General features: G+C 40.3%; 1 protein-coding gene across 1 annotated transcript in view; it reads right to left on the minus strand.

Annotated features, from left to right (window-relative positions):
* Positions 1–7,563, minus strand: part of KIAA1598 (KIAA1598 ortholog) — a 54,629-nt gene extending 47,066 nt beyond the window's left edge. Inside the window, exons 1-2 of the mRNA XM_009881578.1 lie at positions 7,516–7,563; positions 47–107 (exon numbers count right to left, since the gene is read on the minus strand). The gene's annotated coding sequence lies outside the window, so the exon portion shown is untranslated. The remainder of the gene's footprint in view (positions 1–46; positions 108–7,515) is intronic.
* Between the last annotated feature and the right edge of the window lie 768 nt (positions 7,564–8,331).

Genomic DNA, 8,331 nt, shown 5'->3' on the forward strand with positions numbered 1-8,331 from the left:
CCTAACTCTCTATACCAAAAAAATCCCACTAACATTATCAACTTACTTTTCTGAAACTCCTCCAGTTTTTTGACAGCCTCATCTCGCTCTTGCTTGATTTTGTCACACTGTAGAAGAGAAAATTGAAATGAAACACTGATCCCAGTTATTTAATTAGCAGTCAGTCACAACATGCAAAATCAACAAAGATCAACTGCCGGCACAATAATGTACAGAAGCCTATCAAAGCATCATTTCTTTTTGCTCTCAGTCATGTAAGATCGATGAAAACTATGGATAAAAAATTCATTAGCCAGAGTATTTCCTAACCAAACTGGCAAGTTGTACTTGATTTTAGGCTCCAATGCAGAGCTACTGTGAAAATATTTTAGAAGACCTCATTATCCAAAACTGATATAAACAGTCATCCCTGTTCCACACAAGAGTAAAAGCAGTACTTTGCACATCAATAATATGCTTTAAGTCTACTATCTTTAACACAAATAGACTTGGAAAAGAGGCTGACGTTTATATACCTACAACATGCAAGGAAAACCTCAAAGCAAATAAATAGCAACATCCTGTTCAGTTTCATAACATCATGAGCAAAGCTTTGGCCTTGAAGATGGGAGGACACTCATTTTCACACTTTAAGGATTTCCCATCACCCCAGTTTTATTAAAGTTGGGGTTAATGCTAATACTACACAGGGCTGCAATCACTGATCTTATGATGGAAAGGTTTCTTCAAAGAGAAAGAATAAAACAGACATTAAAAAGACTTCTCTAAGAAAACCCCTTCTGTAAGAAATAGAAAGAACTCAAAGAAATGAGTAAAGAGACACAGAGACAAGAGACACAGTCAGTGATTAACCACACTGTGAAAAACACATGACCTGGGAGGAAGTATGACTGGCACACAACGTGTCTTACACACACGGCGTACCAGACATCCTTCCTCACACGCAGCTGTCTATATTCACAGTAATAAATCAATGTAAGACCATGAGTTAACTTCTGGAAGAGACCTGTGTGACTGAGCTCCTTACAGCGTAACTGCAAGTACAAGGATACTGGCCATTGGAACAGAACCGGGAAAAAAAGCCTGACACGATTTTGCTTGATTTTCTGTTTTTCCACATGACGACCCACTCTGAGTTAGCTGGGAAAGGAGCCTGCTGTTAAGCAACAAGAAGGGGGAGAGCCCAACTCAAAGGCAGCCAAATTCAAGAGAGCCCTTCTATCAGCTCCGGAGGACCTTGGATGAGGCTCAAAGAAGGATCTGCTCTCAGGCAAGCAGAGGATGCCATTGGCGTCCCCCCTCAGGGGCAGCCTCCACACAGACTTTGGAAACTGCTGCTGATGGCTATCTGTGGGACCAAAAGGAGCTGCACTCAACAAGCAATCCCCTTTCCAGTGGCACCGGGGTGATGCGGCAAGGCACAGTGGCTGAGAAGGGGGGACAGATCAGTCACCCGCTGCTATAAAGGTCTGTGAAACAAGGAAGAGCTGCAGAAGGAGCAAGACGTGCTGAGCAAGCGGCACCGGACGAGGACTCACCGTTTCATCTGGCCCTGTTAACAAAGAAGCTGTTTAGAGAAACTTGCACTGGAGAAGCGGGGAAGGGAAATCTGTGCATGAATCTTGCTGCTTGCTGCCCGCTCTCTCAGTTTCCTCAGCAAAAATTGGCCTTACCTTACCAGTAGAAGTCCAGTCTAAGAACAGAAAGCAGTAAAGGTGCAGTAAGAAAGTATTTCTGATTGTTCCTGCAGAGCATAGCGCCGCTGCAAAAAGGGGATCAGTGTGAGCTGCTGCCTCTTCCTATTTTACAAGAGAGACACTGTACCACACTGGCATACTTCACCCACGGATTTTTCTGCACGCTGCAAGCTTTCAGCCCACTGCACATTAAGTGAGCAAGCGCTTTTAACGCTCAGTTTAAAAACCAGGAAAACTAGCATTTTAAGAATCTGATCTGTTGCCTCTTGAAGTCAGCAAGACTCTTTGCTACTGATAGAAACCTTGATGTAGAGGATGCGGTACACCCCCGATCCTAATGGTAGGAAAAACTCCTTTTGAAATCCTCCAGCTCTAAGGTGTAACAGCTTTGCCTGTGCAGCGAAAGGGGAAGTTAAATGACCTATTCCGCTTCACCTTGAGTGCTATTTGCAGAGCGTGCTCCATTTGGACCACGGCAAGCTGACTATTCTGATAGCTACGCATGTCTCTCTGCACAATCAGGGCCTGTAGGTTTGGGTCTCTGCAGAGCAATTCCTGCTCCCAGTTGCAGCTTTCTGAACATTTTCCTTTCACTGCTACTATGCTTCAGAATGAAAGAGCAGGAAGAAAAGGAGAGCGGGAGATTGTTGCCCTTGCTGAAATGATCAATGGAAAGCACTTTGGCTTTTGTCTTGCAATCAAACCTGTGCAAGCAGAGCTGTTACAAGTCCTACAAAAAAACCCAACTAGTTTATCTCCAATTTAGCCAAGAATTAGAAAAAGTTGAGATTGTCTTTAACTATTTGTACTGTTTCAAACTGGAAAGTTACACAAACAAAATATTTATATAAAGCTATTAAGTTTCATAACAAAAACCACTGTCAGCCCTAAAAATAAATTGACCTTCCCTTTAAAACAGGAAAGTTTAAAAATATCGAAATTTAGAAATGTTAACTGCTCTCAAAAAGCTGCAGAGAAGCCTTCAAAATTCACAACCACCTCACTTTTCAAAAAAGCAATTTGAGGCATATACAGTAGACTTGTTAATTGGCAAGAATATCACTAATCCTAAATGTTAACAGGCAAACAGCATAACATTACTAATAAAATCTACTGTTCACTTTTCACATTCAAGTGCATGCAACTGTCAAGAAGAAACAGCTTTCAAGTATTCATTAAGTCTCCCCTTGTCAGTTTTAATACATAGCTCTATACTCAAGAGTACCCTCGAATGAAAAAAAAAAAAAAAGTCAATAACTCCTGGATTGTTGGTCAATTTTCTGGTTTTAGCTTTTTTTTTTGTTAAGGGTTGAAGCTTTTCTGCAGAGGAAAATAAGCAATTATACCATTTTATTTACTATACTTTTAATCTAATACTTATAGCACCAGTATCCCAATAAAAAAAAGCAAAGGTAATAGACAATATTCCCATTCCAGTCCTGAACTAGCTATAGGAATCAACAATAATTTCTTGGCAATAAAAAGACATTACATCCGTATTTTTAGAAGCAAATTAACAGTTCAGTTTCCAAAATTCATTTTGTGAGTAATTCCTTACAACTCTTCATCTTTGCAGGAGCAAGTTCAGGAGCTTTGCCAGTCCCACTCCATTTCAGATTGTTGCCTTCTAGGTACACGAGATACGAGGCAATACTTGCATTTCTAGCACAGAGAACTGATACGCTGACTACTTACAAGTAAATCACATCCATGTCAAAGACTGGTGTTCAAACCAAATACTGCATGTACAGTGAGGTGAATAGCAGTACATGAACTTGGCCTGTACTTGGGGCTAGCACGATACCAGGACAGTACCATACCAGCACAGGAACCTGACACTACAACGTGATGTTGGGAAGTCGATGCACACAATCACCTGGAAGCCTGTGGATACACAGCCTCCTCACAGCCACTCCCACCAGCCTAATGACTCTTTGCCACTAATTCCAGGGAGGCCTGGGTTTCTTGTCTATTTTCTTCTAACAGGCTTCTTTTTTGCCAACTATTTTGCACATAAGCTCCTACTGACTTCAGTAAAAGGCCTTCAAAGGGCAAAAACAAGAAGGAGATTGTTCAGTCCAGATATTAAGATGCAAGGAGTTCACGTAGTAGCCATATAGTCAATTAAGCCATTGCTAAGCAACACAAGATGCATTCTTTCCCATTTACACAGACTGTGAAATTTATGCAGATTTAATGCTTGTTCTAAAATTATGAGTTTGGTACAGTACTCAAAAGTATCCTATGACATTTTCTATACTCTACTTACAGAAAGAATGAGCATGTCATCAAGACAGAATCCCTTCTCTGTTCCCATTTGGTGACAAAACATATAATCCACTCTATACATGTGCTTTAACAGAGCAAACACCATGAATGATGCATCAGAGATAGAGTATTACACCTACTGTTTTGGAAAGCTGTCTTGCCTTTTTTTTCCCCTACTGGCAGCATGACAAAACACTGTCAAAACCAGTGTTCAGAGTCATTTCTGTCTGATTAGCAAGTAGTCAAATATTTATTCATGATCTGACTCTGAATATGTCAGAACTGCACATTAAGTTATCTACATTTGTGTGCAACTGAATGTTAGTTATCCACTTTTGGGGGACTGGCATGCATGTTTAGCCGGCTACTTCAATTAAAAGGATGACCTAAGAGAAGTAATCAGCTAATGTATTTTTGCTCCAGTTTTTCAAAGTATTTAAAAATACGGATAAAAAATACGCCTGCACCAATTTTGTCAGAGACCTTGCCAGAGTTCTCCAAATTGGCAGTTTAGCAAGTCAATGAGGAAGAGACACTGTGAATCAAGATTTTTTGCTCCTGAATTTTCATGGTTATTAGCGCCCTTTTAAGCAGCAGTGCTTTGAACAAAGTAACCTATGTAAAAGTCAATTTACTTTCTAATCTTAAGAAAAAATACAGAACGAAGAGCCTCAATTTTCAAAAATTAAAATTACATTTTCAGTTAGCTGCCTGTTATGCACCAAGTTCCATGTTTCTAATATAAACTAGGATCATTTCTCCATGACACCGCCCATCTTTCAGAGCTATACAAATGTACTGGTGACTCAGAAAAAAATCCCACCGAGTGCATCAAAAGCACATACATACAGACTGCTATTTAACTCCTGTGTGGTACTTTCCACAAATAATCTGCAAATCTTTTTCTAAATAAATTAATTCTCTCTCCTCTTCCTCCTATCGACACAATTATGTGACCACAACTGATACAGAGGAATCCACGTGCTTACACTCATACTGACAGACAGTGGCAGAAAAGGGAACAGAAGTCACCCACAACTTCCCAGACTCACAGGCAGAGATAGCCTGTGCTTCCTCCAGTATTAGGTTTGATCCTGCAAAGCATAAACTAAGATACAAAGTTAGAGAGACACTAATGAACTTTCAGGATTGCCCAGCCCTGCAATAAAACAAGGAATAGCTTCTTCCAGTATTGGCACTGTAAGCAAACATAACCGTGAACTCTGTATCAGTAGATTCTTTCTATTGTAGAAGAAATGCACTCAGGGCCTCACACTTAACCACTTGAGACCAAGCATTTAAACAATTAAGCAGGACTACTTACACAAGCACACCAATTTGCAGGATGGAGGTTCTTGGATGGAGAATACTTGCGTAACAACTGAAAATCCTCCAACCCTGAGCACGTGCTTAACTAATTTGCCCGACTGGGGATGTAATCCCCATGTACTTAGGGCTGGAGGATTTTCAGTTGTTATGCAAGTATTCTGAAAAATATCATACCAACCTTCAGAAGGAACACACAGGAGTGGCTAGAGATATGCAGTTACGGGAAAGTCTTGTGAGACAGCAGAGAAAGAAAGAAAGAACAGCAGAATGCAAGAAACGACCTCAGAACATCTCATTTCATCTCAATTTTGGCAACAAAATTTTTCGCTAGAATTGCCTTTGAAGGAAAAAATTATCTAAATACAAATGCACTTCAAGAAAAGCCCCCTTATTCCCACCACCCCCCCAACCTAAACAAAGCTTTGTTGAAGAAACACCAAAGCTAGCAGGACTTGGATTCAGGGCAAAGCCGGGGAGCCTGTTTTTCATGCGGTGGACAGTTGGGGTGTGGAACTCCTTACATATGGTGGAAGCTAAGAATCAGCACGGACTTGGAGGGGACAAGACAAACTCAAGGAAAAGAGCTGGGGAGGACAGAACACACTGAAACCACATGCAGTTGAGGAAGTCCCCAGGCTGCAAGTGGTTTGGAGACCAGAAGAGTACTCTGTGGAAGCGTTATACACACTCTTACACTCCTCCCTCTCTGTTGTTGTCAGAGACAGGATACTGGGCTAAATGGACTCTTGGTCTAATTCAGTTTCATTCTCCTTTTCTTCTGAGCACTAGGAGATGAACTGCCACGGACTTCCGAACAGCAAAAACAGAGGGGACAGATCTCCCATCATATCTGAGGCTCTAGTGTAGGTCAGCAGAACGGGAATGCAGCAACGAGCATAGTAAATAAGACAAGACGGTCAGTGGGTAGGAAAGAGTGAAAGAATATGCTGAGCTCAGAGGAAATACAAATAAACATTCCTGAAGCATAGTATGAAGATAAGCTTCAAATTTTCTTTAATAATGAGAAAGCAGCTAAGGACAAGGTCTTCCTAATACAGCCTTGAATTGCAACATTTATAACAAATGGACTAAAAGTCATCCTTCAGAAATGACTTCATAAAAAGCTAAATTAAACCTGCGTGCCTTGGCAGTTAACAGAGATTTGAAAACTAACATGTTGCTTGCATCTTCAGCTCAGTAATACTGGAGAAAGGAGAATTTTCTGTGTACAATACAGTGTAGACTCCTCTGCCTTTCACTATCTAGAACTGATAAGAGGCTTTTACTGGCCACAGTTTCTCTTGGCAGGTATCTGCTAAAAACCTTTTGCGCATTGATATGGATTTATGCAACACAACACTGCCATCAAATCTCTCTGAGTTCTCTGTTCCTGTCGGCTTCCTCACAGAAAGCAGGCGTGTTGAATGAACAAGGGTGGGAAGAGATACCTTACCAAACGTGCTTAATTTTACCATTAGAAAGACAGTTCATCATAATTACAATAAACAATCTAGAAAGCGGTCATTATTTCTTACTCCAGTATCTCTGAACATTAAAAAACGAAGCCTGCAGTAATGTATGAAGTTCATCCCATACATTCAAAGCTTCTTTTCAAGTTGGACAGGCACACAGATTTCACAGAAGAATGTGTGATCCGATGCTGCAAATCTGTTTGACACTGCAGTACCACGCTGCAAGTTGAGACAAGACATCTTGCTCTCCTATTAAAAATTGGGTTGGGTTTTTTCAGCGGGGGGTGGGGGAAGACTTCAAATACCTTCGGAAATCATATTCCTACATTCCGAATTTTCAGAAGGTCTGGGTGAGAGGAGTCGTTCTATTTTCTCTTCAGTAAGTCCCACCATGCAAATCAAGTTGTAATAAAACAAGGTTTAGATCCAAGAGAAACTAGTTTTCCTAGGACTATCTAAACACTGCAGTTGGTCTATGCTCACATTGTAATCGTATGCAAACTGGCTATAGCAGCAATCATTAAAAAAAAAACCAAACCACATTTATAGCAACTTTTCTGGAGCAGGACAGCTAGAATAGCTGCTGGGAGTTGCATTCTTCGATCCATAATACATACAGGTACAAGCAATACTTATTACTTGACAGTAATCAGCTGAGGTCACAAAAGCAGACGACAACCTGGCATAGCCAATAAGGTATTCTGATATTTAGCATTTTAGTGTTAAAGAAATAATCAATATATACAAACCTCTTCTTTCGTTTTCTTATTTTCTGCTCTAAGCTCTTCATATTCACCAATAGCTACATAAGAAAAAACAAAAAAGAGAAAAGTTAATACTGCAACACCTCCTTTACCCAAATTAGCTCTCCATTTCATTCATTTTAAAGCTCTTCTGGTTATCTACACAGACTTCTTAAATAGCATGGGTCATAAACTTCATTAATAGCCTATGGATGAACTGGATATCCTTTTAGAATTGAAGTAATTGGAAAGTGTCTGAAAAAGATGGTGACTCCCAAAACAATCAATGTTTGATCAATGGAGAGTTAAACAATCTTATTGATTGAGTTCAAAAATTACAAGGTGAATGTACCGGCTTGCAGTCACCATTTTAAACCCACACTGGCTCAGGTTACAGATCAATGCTAGAAAGCATGGCTAATGCAATACTGTACACGTGTACCCTCCAGAGTAGCTGAGAACCTTTATTTATTTATTAACATTTTCTTCCAAAAAGAGTCCTATGGAGATTTTTTTTTTTCTTTAAACTCCACAGTGGAGACATGAAAAAATTGTATGATTTACCCAAGATCACATCAGAACTCAGCTGTGGGGATCAGCAGGGAAGGGATCAACCTCCAGGATGCTGGAGGTCCATTGTTTCAAACCAGTAAATAACATGCAGAAAGTCGATCTGCTACCAATTAAGCTTCCAGTTTACCATGTATTTTGTGTGCCCTTCTTAAACTTTTTATTTTACTACCTTAGGGATGTGCCATAGTTGCACCCACCTCCCAATTCTGTTGTTCTTTCAGTGTGTCCCAGTTGGGCTGTTTGGCCTTT

The sequence above is a fragment of the Charadrius vociferus genome, unplaced genomic scaffold, assembly GCF_000708025.1.
Source record: "Charadrius vociferus isolate BGI_N301 unplaced genomic scaffold, ASM70802v2 scaffold282, whole genome shotgun sequence".
Lineage (NCBI taxonomy): Eukaryota > Metazoa > Chordata > Aves > Charadriiformes > Charadriidae > Charadrius > Charadrius vociferus.